Raw genomic sequence first — 11,467 nt, 5'->3', positions numbered from 1 at the left:
TCGATGTAGTTTAGGAATTTTCGTTTCTTAGGATTAGAAATCTAGTAACTAGTAACTAGGGATGCGCGATGTTCACCGATGTATCTTAAACATCGATACTTTGCTTACGATATTCGATATTTACATCGATTTTATTTGTTTCGATATTATAAGACAGCATCGATAGTTTTTTACGATGTTTCATGCGATGTTTGTGGCCTATTTATACTAATTCGTTATTATCGTTGTCCATTATTTCGTGACTCCATCTAGGGAGCATTAGTAGATCTAGAAAATCTCTAATGAAACTAAACTGTAACTAATACTTCAGTCAACTCAGTATCATCATATTACTCAGTATCTTCTATGTTCTATCAGAAATTTCACAGAAAATCCCAAGGAGTCTCCCAGGAAAATCCGTTGGAGCTCTGGAAGGAGATGAAATGTATATTTCCTACTTTATCCACCAAAATATCTTAGCATGGTAGCGACATCAATTCCCTCCGAAAGACTTTTCTCAAAGGCAGGCCAAGTGTTAACCCAGCAAAGAAATAGACTTAAAGGAAAAAGCTCGTCAAAATTATTATTTTTTCAAAATTGTTCCCAAAATATATTTTTTTAATGAACGAGTTTTAGTTTTATTTCAAGATTATTTTATTTTTTTGTTATTTAACATGGTATTTCTTTGTTTCTGTGTTTTAAATCAGTATTTTAATTTAATTTATTTTTTTATACCGGAGTATCCACATTTTATATTTATTTCTAAAATATATTTTTATTAAAATAAGTTCTCTATATTTAATATTACACTTTCATAGAAAATATCGATGTTTAAGAAAATCGATGTATTTGATCCGATATTTTTAATACATCGATATTTGAATTTCGATGTATCAAATGATGTCAACATCGATGTTTTAGATACATCGCGCATCCCTACTAGTAACTAGTAACTTACTAACATAATAGGGGTTTATGGTTTATGAAAATTCACTCAGTGTGCTCAGTTTGTTATCTTCTTGTTAGTTTTATTATTTTAGAGAGAGATAACAAAATGTCCAGATTACTACGAGTACGAGTAGGCGGATGCACAGCATGCGCGCCATTATTCCATAACTAGAAATTGACCTCAATGATTTGGAATCGAGGGGGATTATCCCTCTTTATCCCGCCTCATCTCGTGTAGGCCTGGACAGCCTTCGTAGGTGGGCCCCATCCGTCGTCTACCCCGACCGCAAATGCGGCCGGTGTAGGCGCTTTGTGGGACCTCCTTTTGTCCTGGCTGGGCCCCGCCGGCTAGGGCCCTTTCTTCTGGCGCTCTTCTTGCTTCGCCGGCTCGTCTGTGTAAACCCCGGGGGTAGTGTCATGTTTATGTGTGGTATGGTTGGGTAGGGTAGTGCGGCTATGCAGCNTAGAAATTGGCCTCAATGATTTGGGATCGAGGGGGATTATCCCTCTTTATCCTGCCTCATCTCGTGTAGGCCTGGACAGCCTTCGTAGGTGGGCCCCATCCGTCGTCTACCCCGACCGCAAATGCGGCCGGTGTAGGCGCTTTGTGGGACCTCCATTTGTCCTGGCTGGGCCCCGCCGGCTAGGGTCCTTCCTTCTGGGGCTCTTCTTGCTACCCCGGCTCGTCTGTGTAAACCCCGGGTGTGGTGTCATGTTTATGTGTAGTATAGTTGGGTATGGTAGTGCGGCTATGCAGGCAGGTGGGGGGGATATCGTCGGGGTGGTCACCCAGGGTCAAAAAGTTGGTGTCTAGGTCTTTTGTGTTTGTCGGTCATGTCGCGTACGTAGTCAACGGGTTGCCTGAGGAGGGGACTGTCATGTATAGCGTCTACGTCAAACCGTTTCTCCGCGTTTTGTTTTATTGTCTGTGGAACGTTTGTGTATTGTAAGTCTCGTAATATGTCAGTGTTTCTTACGTACCAGGGCGTGTCGGTGGCCGTGCGGAGGACTATGTTTTCCACAGTCTGTAGTGACTTTAAGTAGCTTGTTGCCGCGTGACCCCACGCGTGGAGGCGTAGGTTAGCTGCGGTTGAAGTTGAAGTACTTATCACGTGACTATCAACATGTAAATGGGCATCAGTAAAGCGACCCCCCCTGCCCGCTAACCTTTTCTGTTTCAGAGACAGCCAGGATCAAGAAACGAAGACAACGACACACACACACACATACACACCCCCCCATACCCTCCTTACCCCTCCCCTCCCGCGCTAGCCTAAGGGCCATCTTAGCAAAGCGCTTCCCAGGCTGCATAGCCGCACTACCCTACCCAACCATACCACACATAAACATGACACTACCCCCGGGGTTTACACAGACGAGCCGGCGAAGCAAGAAGAGCGCCAGAAGAAAGGGCCCTAGCCGGCGGGGCCCAGCCAGGACAAAAGGAGGTCCCACAAAGCGCCTACACCGGCCGCATTTGCGGTCGGGGTAGACGACGGATGGGGCCACCTACGAAGGCTGTCCAGGCCTACACGAGATGAGGCAGGATAAAGAGGGATAATCCCCCTCGAGGTGAGGTACGTAAGCATCTCAGGATAACTGATCGTGAGCAGTCACAACTCTGATTTCAAATGATAAACCAAGCTATTATGAATCCCCCTCGATCCCAAATCATTGAGGCCAATTTCTAGCCATAGAATAATAAGTAAAGCGACTTGTCACCAAGATCATTATAATCTTGACTTGACACTCCGTCAAGGTCAAAACGGATTGGATGTTAACGGTCACGCACCGTTATTTTTGGCGTTAAGCGTGGCTTCGTTAATTTGGGACCGAGAAGGACTATCTCTCTCATCGTGAGGAGTGGGTTTTTGGGAATAGCTTGTAGCTAGGGAATGCACGCAGCCTTTGAGTCGGTGATTTGTGAGCTGGTGCGGGGATAGGTACGTCGGGGTCACAGCGGAGTTTTTCCTTCTTGGGGGCTTTCGTTTTGGCAAAAATGGTACCTATTAGCAACTAATATCAGTTCAGAGTAGCTCTAAGTTGCTATTAGCTGCTGATAGCTACTATTTTTACCAAATCGAAAGGGCCTCTTTGGTTCTTCTTGGTCCTGGCCCTCGAGCATATACTACCTCCAGTAGTATATGCTCAGGTTAAGGTAGACATCCCGGGTCAATAAGTAAGTGTCTAGGTTGTCTGTATGTGTCTCTTACGTCAGGTACATAGTCAACGGTTTGTCTAAGGAGCGGGTTGTCGTGTCTCGCGGCCGCGTCTATGTTTTTTTGGGTATGTGTAGGTATTGTCTGTGGCTTGTAAGTCTCATGTGTAAGGCTATGTTTTCTACAGCCTAGAGTGGTTAGGTGGTAGAGAGGCGTAGGATAGCTGCGGTTGAAGTACCACCTTAATTAGCGTTTGCTTATTTTTTAAACTTAGAGTGTTCCTTCCCTTGAATAAAGAATAGAGCTTAGCTCTGGTGGTCCCCGCTCGCGCCACTGTCTCCGCGATGTGCGTTTTCCACGTTAAGTCGCCGGTCTATCGTCACGCCCAGGTATTGCGTATGTCGGCCTCAGGAGGTAGGTTCTTGGGACAGTGTCAATATATCTAGGTCGGGCGGAATTTTGCGTCTAGGATATGGCAGTACTTTTGTTGGGGTTAATTTTGGCTTTTCACCCAGATTTCAAGTTGGTTTAAAAAGCGTTCTGTGTGTGTTGCGTTTATGGATTGTGCTGTTATGGTTAGGTGGTCTGCGTTTATGTATGTGTTTGTGTTGGGGGTATGAGGTATGTCGGAGTTGTAAATAGTGTAGAGGTGTGGGGATAGGACGGAGCTCTGGGGGACACCGGCCTCCATAGCACGGGTTGTGGAATGGGTGTTTTGAAATTTTCGGTAGCGGATGTAGGACTTGGTGAGTTTGACAAAGGATATGGGGTATTGGTTGGTGAACATAGCCGGGAGTAGGTTAATGGGCCGGTAGTTGGAAGGGAAGTTTCCTTTGTTGGGTTTAGGAATGAGGATTATATTTGCTGTTTTCCAGCGTGTAGGGAAGTATAGCGTTTGTTATGTTTAGTAGGGCCATGAAGCCCTTGTGTAGTAGTCGTTTTAGTGTAATATTTGGTCAGGTCCGGGTGCTTTTTTGTTTTTTTTAGTTAGTCTTAATATTTGTCTGAGTTCGTCTGGTGTGACGGGTTATATAATGTCATAATCAGGTTCTCTGTTGACGTCAGGCCGCGAAATCAGTAACCTCTTCGAAATTCCCGTCCTTGTCCATCAGCTAGGGTAGTTTACACTGCAGTTCCAGGCTATTAGCGAAAGCTTCGGCCTTTTTCTGGTCTATGCAAATCACCCCACTGCTGCCATGGATTGTCGGGGGTTTGCGTCTGGCGGGCAGTCGCAGGGCCCTCTACGTTTTCCAGAGTCTGTTGTCTTGTGGTTCCAGCGACTCCAAGTGCCTGGATCAGCTTTCCTGGGCCAGCCGACTCAGGGCCGCCTTCATCCGTCTGATTAGTATCTTTAGGGGATGGTTACGTGGTTACAACGGATCCGTGATCACGTATACATGCGGATCCAGGTTAATAGTTATATTTTGGAAAACTCCTATTGACAGACAGAAAACAGAAGGAGAGAGAGAGACAACACAAACCTCTGAAAATACAACAAAGTTTTTTTTTCTCAAATAGAAGTAGTTTTAAACACCGCCTTTATTGGGCGGAGTAAATCAGATTAAGTTCGCTCGGTTAAGTAATATGGATAGTATCAAAATATTCAAATACTTATTAAATGTATCAAATTAAAATTAAATTGAATTTTAAATCACGAGAAATTATGTTTCCGCTTCACTCACCGATCATAGTCAATGAACTATATACACACTAGAAGGAAGTCTACCATAATACAAATGTTGTCTTGCTTCACCATAAATTAAAACGATATCTATCAACTCCGAGTTGCTATCACGCAAGCCACTAACTACTAAAAAACTATTGTAAACACTATCGCAACGACGATTGTAAAATCGGATTTCAGTAGTCGGAGTCGCTGAGGTCACGTGGCTCTCCACGCGTATTGCGAATGACGCTAGAGACTACAGTTGTCCAGCGATGTGATTATTGAAAGTACTACTACAATATTTTTTTCTCGGAAACTATAGATTTTACAAAAATGTTTTTTACTATAGTGACTCCATTTCTCATGCCGCATCTATTCCCAATTTTTTTTGGATAAGTTGTGATTCACCCTGTATAGATGCAATATGTTTCGATAAAGACATTAAATTGTTTGTCTTCGCTCATGATTCGAAATTTTCGTGACGACGATGTTTAGTAAAAGTGTATGTACGAAGTCTGTGGCCAGTTAACATCAATAAGGAAGAGTTGGCAGTACTATACAAACATGAGTTGCTGTCGGGTTCAAAACATCAAGATCATTGGAACACATATCACATATTTGCTCATATATAAATCATCTTGTTTTGATTCTGAAAATTAAACTTTAATTAATTTATTTTATTTGTTGGCCGTTTGAAAATTGATTATAAAAAAAAAGTAAATAAGGTTGTTGATGCCAAATTAACGTAAACTGTATGCATGACGATAAAAAATATTATTTCCAGGGGTCAGGGAGGAAGAAAAATATAGCACTCCGATCACACTCCTGAGCACACTGGAACGCGTCAAAATACATGAGTGTTTTGGAACGTTCTGGAGTGTTCCAGCCAGAACACCCGAAAGCAGCTACGATCTTGTATGCATGATGAATACAAAACATTCCTATAATCTAGAATCTAGAATACAGAATGTCAAGGATGCACCTACCTATAGTGTATTCATAGCTTAGCTTATTTATCAATGGTATAATTTAGTTTTCTTAGAATGTTATAGGTCTTCAAAAAAGTATATTTTTACTTTGTATGTTTATCTTACCTTTCCTAAATTTTTCGCGCCTGTTGAACATACAGAAAATCGCATACGGTTCTATAAATATAATCACACCCCACATAATGCTTTTAGGAATCTCTTAACACATGCATTAATCAGAATTATTGAGTATCTTAACATATTTGCTGGACAAAACAGGAAAGGTACATTTTCTGATTTTACATGTTCTCCGTGATCTTTCAATGCGAAAAATTAAAGGATGTTGCTCTAGTTTAGCGTTACGCGTCGTCATTTCCTGGATGGATCTACTTGTTCTATGTATGATTATCTTACTAAAAGTGCAATTTCTTGTCTGTAAAACGCCAGCCTTAAGAATTTTAAGATATTTAAATGAAATATGGTGTAAGGCAGTTTTTACGAGGTAGCCAAATATTAGCAGTGTTCCTAACGTTGCTATAAAATATTCCTCACCAGGATGGGTAAAACTCCCTAATTTTTCATAAAATTACTCAAGCATAAATTGAACATAAAAATAAACTATTACTGCTGAAATAAATAATATGTACCTAACGTTAAAAATTATCTTGAGTCGATAAGTAAATCTGTAACTCTCTATAAGCTAACCGAGAATTTGCCATTTTGCGTTACAGATAGCTTACAAAAACTTGAATGAATGAAATCGTAATTTTTTACAACTGACCTGAACGATTCATGGGATTATTTTGTGAGGTTGGGAAGAGACAAAATAGTTTCGACAAATTTATTTATTTAAAGAGAATTTGTTAATTTATGAATTTATGAAATAGGAATATAAACCTACCACAGGAACACGTGATGGATTTCTCAAAATTCCTCATCATTTCATGCGTTGACAAGATGGAACTTGTGATCTGGTTGTTTTTGTGGAGATAGTTTCATCAATCATGTGTATTTCATCATTTCGTTTTTATTAGGTACTATTTCATCTTCATTCTACATTAGCAGATTTGGTATTAACGTCTAGACCATTGATTCCCAAAGTGGTCCAGGTGGACCCCCAGGGGTCCACGGGAGCCCGACAGGGGTCTACGCTTGCGTGGAAAAAAAATGGGGGTCCACAACTCGTTAACGGGGGTCTATAAAAATGTATTAGGTGACCCGACTTGACTTCTCCTATGAATATAGGCAGACAATAATATAGGCAGACAATATTATAAGAAGCTTGACTTCTCCTATGAATATAGGCAGACAATATTATAAGAAGCTCAGCAATTGTTTTTGTAAGAACTTGCATATTCCATATTCAGAAAGAGCGTGTCAAGACTCGCCGATGCCGCGCCGCCCGCCTAGTTAGCCTCGGTGCACACTTGCAGTTTTCTACCGCCGCGGTGCCAGTGCGGTGCCGCATTGCGGCTTCATAGTACTAAGAAATAGATCAGGCGATGCACACTTCGCCGCATCAATTTAATTGTATTTTAACGACTATCGCGGCACCGCAACGGTAAAATGCCGCAAGTGTGCACCGGGGCTTAAAGTCGTGTCTGAACTTGCATGAACTTGTTGGATTTTTCTCTAATATAAATACGAATGCGAATGATAAACATTACTCAGTTGTTTCCGGAATTTCAAAAAAAGAAAGTGTACCTATATAAATGTTCACCAGTGACGGAAGTAGTTTTCAGACTTTTGAAAATTAAAGTGAATTGATATTATTGTTTGCCAGTGTTGGAAAAGTAAGTACCTACCTATCTATTTGTTAGCAACTTGTACCTGCGGGAAAAATAAACCCACAAACAGTAGGTTCTGAACCATTCCAAGAATAAAGATTTCATAGGTCAAGGAAAATTATAACAGTATTTTTTTAATTTCTTAAATTAACTGATTTTAAGTATTTTTAAGTGATGCGTGCGTTTTGTGTGGAGAGTCCTAATTTTTTATCTTTATAAGTAAGTAAATAAATACTTAGTCGTTTAATCGTAAATAAATACTTTAGTTTAGTCGTCGATACGATACGTCGACAGTACAGTGTTGAATATTTGAAATTTGGTTTTCTTCCATCAAATGCAGACAAGCGATTGCCCATGTGTCTTTTATGCAACAAAGTCTTGAGCAATGACTCTATGAAACCATCGAAGCTGGAAGATCATCTAAGAAGGTGTCATCCTGACAAAATAGGTAAGGATTTGAAATATTTCCAAACATTGAAGGAAAAGTATGAAAAGAGACCCACCGTGCATAGTATGTTCGCTTCAACGTCTGCAAGCAACGACGATGGCTTGCGGGCATCTTACAATATCTCATTACTTATAGCAAAATCTGGGAAACCGCATACCATTGGAGAGGAGTTAATTTTGCCTGCTGTTGAAGAGGTCTTAAAAACTGTCCTGCACAAATCTTCATTTGACATACTTAAAATAATTCCTTTGAGTAACAACACTGTACAAAGACGTATTGATGAAATGAGCTCTGATGTTGAAAGTTTCTTGTGTAATTATCTGTAAACAACTCATTTTTCTATTCAACTGGACGAGTCAACTTTACCTGGCAATGAAGCATTATTATTGGCATATGTTCGATTTATCAAAGGCGAACAAATGTTTGAAGAGTTACTATTCGCGAAAACTTTGAAGACTGACACTAAAGGTGAATCAATTTTTAATGTTCTGAATGATTTTTTTTACGGAAAAATCAATTCCATTCACAAACATTATTTCGGTGGCAACAGATGGAGCTCCTGCCATGCTCGGGCGATATCGTGGGTTTATAAGTCATCTTAAAAGGATTATACCAGAGGTAATTGCAATTCACTGTGTCATCCACCGACAACATCTAGTAGCGAAAAATTTGAGTGATAGATTGCACCAAGCGCTTCAATTTGTGATTAATGCAGTTAACAAAATAAGAAGCAATGCATTAAATACTCGCTTATTTGCACAATTGTGCGACGAAAATGATGAGGACTTCCAACGATTGCTGTTACATACCGAAGTACGCTGGTTGTCGAAAGGTGCATGTCTATCAAGATTCTATTTGCTTTTCGATTCTGTTTTAGAGTTTCTGAACACTCAAGATCCTGTTTTGAAAGAAAACCTCATGAATTTCAAAGCAGACATTGCGTATTTGACAGATTTGTTCAAAAAATTCAATGACCTCAACCTACAGTTACAAGGGGACAGCCTCAATTTGATAAAAACAAAGAGTGTAATTTCAGCTTTTCTTGGTAAATTGAAACTTATAAAGCAAAATATTGGTCGACGTGAATTTTCCCAGTTTCCCAATTTATCGCAGGTAGAATGCCTCGACGAAGATATTCAGATGTATGTTCAACATTTGATTGCCCTGTATGATGATTTTAAAATCAGATTTGAAGATATTCTGTCCATGGATATACCACCATGGATAATAAATCCATATGATGAAACTGAAGTGGAAAATGTGGTACTGCAAGAAGAGCTACTCGAGCTTAGCACTAATGAGGAGCTCAAAGTAGCATTCAAAAGAGGGTATCAATCATTTTGGCTGCAGGCACAAATACCTGAAAAATATCCAGGACTGTGGGGAATTGTGGAAAAATTTCTCATAGCGTTTCCTTCGTCATATCTTGTCGAACGCAGTTTTAGTGCCGTAACAAACTTGTTGACAAAAAAACGGAGCAGATTAAATATTACAGAGCGAGGAGATTTACGGTTATACTTAACTAAACTCAAGCCAAATATTGATAATTTGCTGTCAATTCACCAAGTACATCCCTCGCATTAAAATTATAACTTTTATCTCAGATTACCATTGTAGAAATTAAAATTTTGATTATATTGAGACTGCTTTTAAAATAATAATAATTATTAGTCTTGATGTTAAATTTTGATTCTACTACGACTGTTATAACAACATAATTAAAAGTGTAGTAATTTTTGTGTTTGAATAAATAGCTACAAAACAAGAAAATATTTATTTTTACTTTTTACCACTCTGAAGTGGGAGCTTATTGGTTTCTTGTACTGTGAGTCAATCTTAGAATACAAAAAAGTAAAGTAGGAATCCAACTGTTGGATGAAGACGCTTTTTAGACTGGCCTTGAGACTTAGCTTAAATGACATCCACTCACAGCATAATCAAAGCAATATAAATTCTCACCTTTTTTTCGAAAACTTTTAACTCATAGTTGATTGAAAAATAGCCACAACACAGATTTCCATAGACATACTTTTTTCGGATTTCGGAAGTAAGTTAGTAAATGTAATAGCTGCAAGGGGTCCACCAGATCCAGCAAAATGTTTAAAGTGGTCTATGAGAAAAAAAGTATGGGAACCTCTGGTCTAGACGCTCCAGATGTGTTTTGTTATTTTCCAATTATAAGAGATGAAAAGACAAAGAGATACATCTAAAGCATCTACATGTCAATACCGAACTTACCTATTGTTACTGATTAACACGAACACTAAACTTATGAAAACTTCAAGTAACTAATTCTATGCGAACCTACCAGTACCTACGTTTTCTATATTTCCCAAGGCTAAAAAGTTTAGAACCCATGATTATTTTTTGTGGATACTATGTGTGCTATTACTGGGACATATTATTAGTGCCAGAAACATAGTTCAACCATCGTCTGCTAAATCACAGCCGATTTGATCTAGCTGATTGTGATTCAACAAAGCCGACATTTATGTTGCTTCCTGTTGCATTTTTTCGAAGAGAAAATATCTTCACTCTTTTCAATATACGAATATTAAGGTCTATATAACAACAACTCAACCAAGTAGACCTTGTTTTTAGTTCTATTTCAATAGCTACTAACATTTTTTCCACCATCTAACTGATCTATTTCAAAGAGAAAATTCTCCATCTGTTGAATGATACAAACTGAATAAATTTAGCATCTATCTTTACACACATACGTGAATTACAATACGTCAGAATAATCAGTCAGTGTATGTATCTGAGGTGTCGTATTGTGATTGTGTTGAGATGTGTTAGCACATGCCATTACGACACGAGACAATAATCTATCCTAAGTTCTTGTTGTTCATTGTTGTAACTAAGTCTTCGGCTAGGATACTGACAAATGTATGCAGTTTTGAATAATATACAACTCATAAGGCTCATTGCCGAACGAAAATATTTATAGAAATAGTGAAATATGGTTTCACGGTTGGCGCATGCAACATTTTGCATTAGATTAATTAATTTTATATCCGCATGTTGTTTTCAGTTTACCTAATCGCGTTAGTTTGTCTTGTACAGGGTGGAAAAATAAAATATTATTTCAAACATTTCGTGGTATAGTAATTAATATATAGTATATATAGTATTTCTGAGAAAGAACTATTTTAAAATTATATTTTTTTGCAACATCTTTGCAAGATATACAAGGTACGTTCCAATGTAAACAGGACTTTTTAAGAATGAGAACAAAAAGTTTTGTATCAAAACCAATCTATTTTATTCAAAGTAGTCTCCTTCCGACTTAATACAGCGATTTGCACGGTCTAAAAGCACGTTGAATGAGTGTTTTAGGTCGTCGCACAGTGGGGCAGAATCCCAAAAAGCTGGCCAAAAGTCAAAATCTTTCAAAATCGATCCGAAATTTGTTATTTGGGGGTTTTTGGGGTTGCTGATAACGAATTTGGAGTCAGAATTACAAAATTCAATGTGGAGGATTTAATATAGCCATATCACAAGTAGAA

The sequence above is a fragment of the Anoplophora glabripennis genome, unplaced genomic scaffold (assembly GCF_000390285.2).
Source record: "Anoplophora glabripennis isolate ALB-LARVAE unplaced genomic scaffold, Agla_2.0 scaffold449, whole genome shotgun sequence".
Classification (NCBI taxonomy): Eukaryota; Metazoa; Arthropoda; class Insecta; order Coleoptera; family Cerambycidae; genus Anoplophora; species Anoplophora glabripennis.
Note: the sequence above shows the minus strand (reverse complement) of the source record.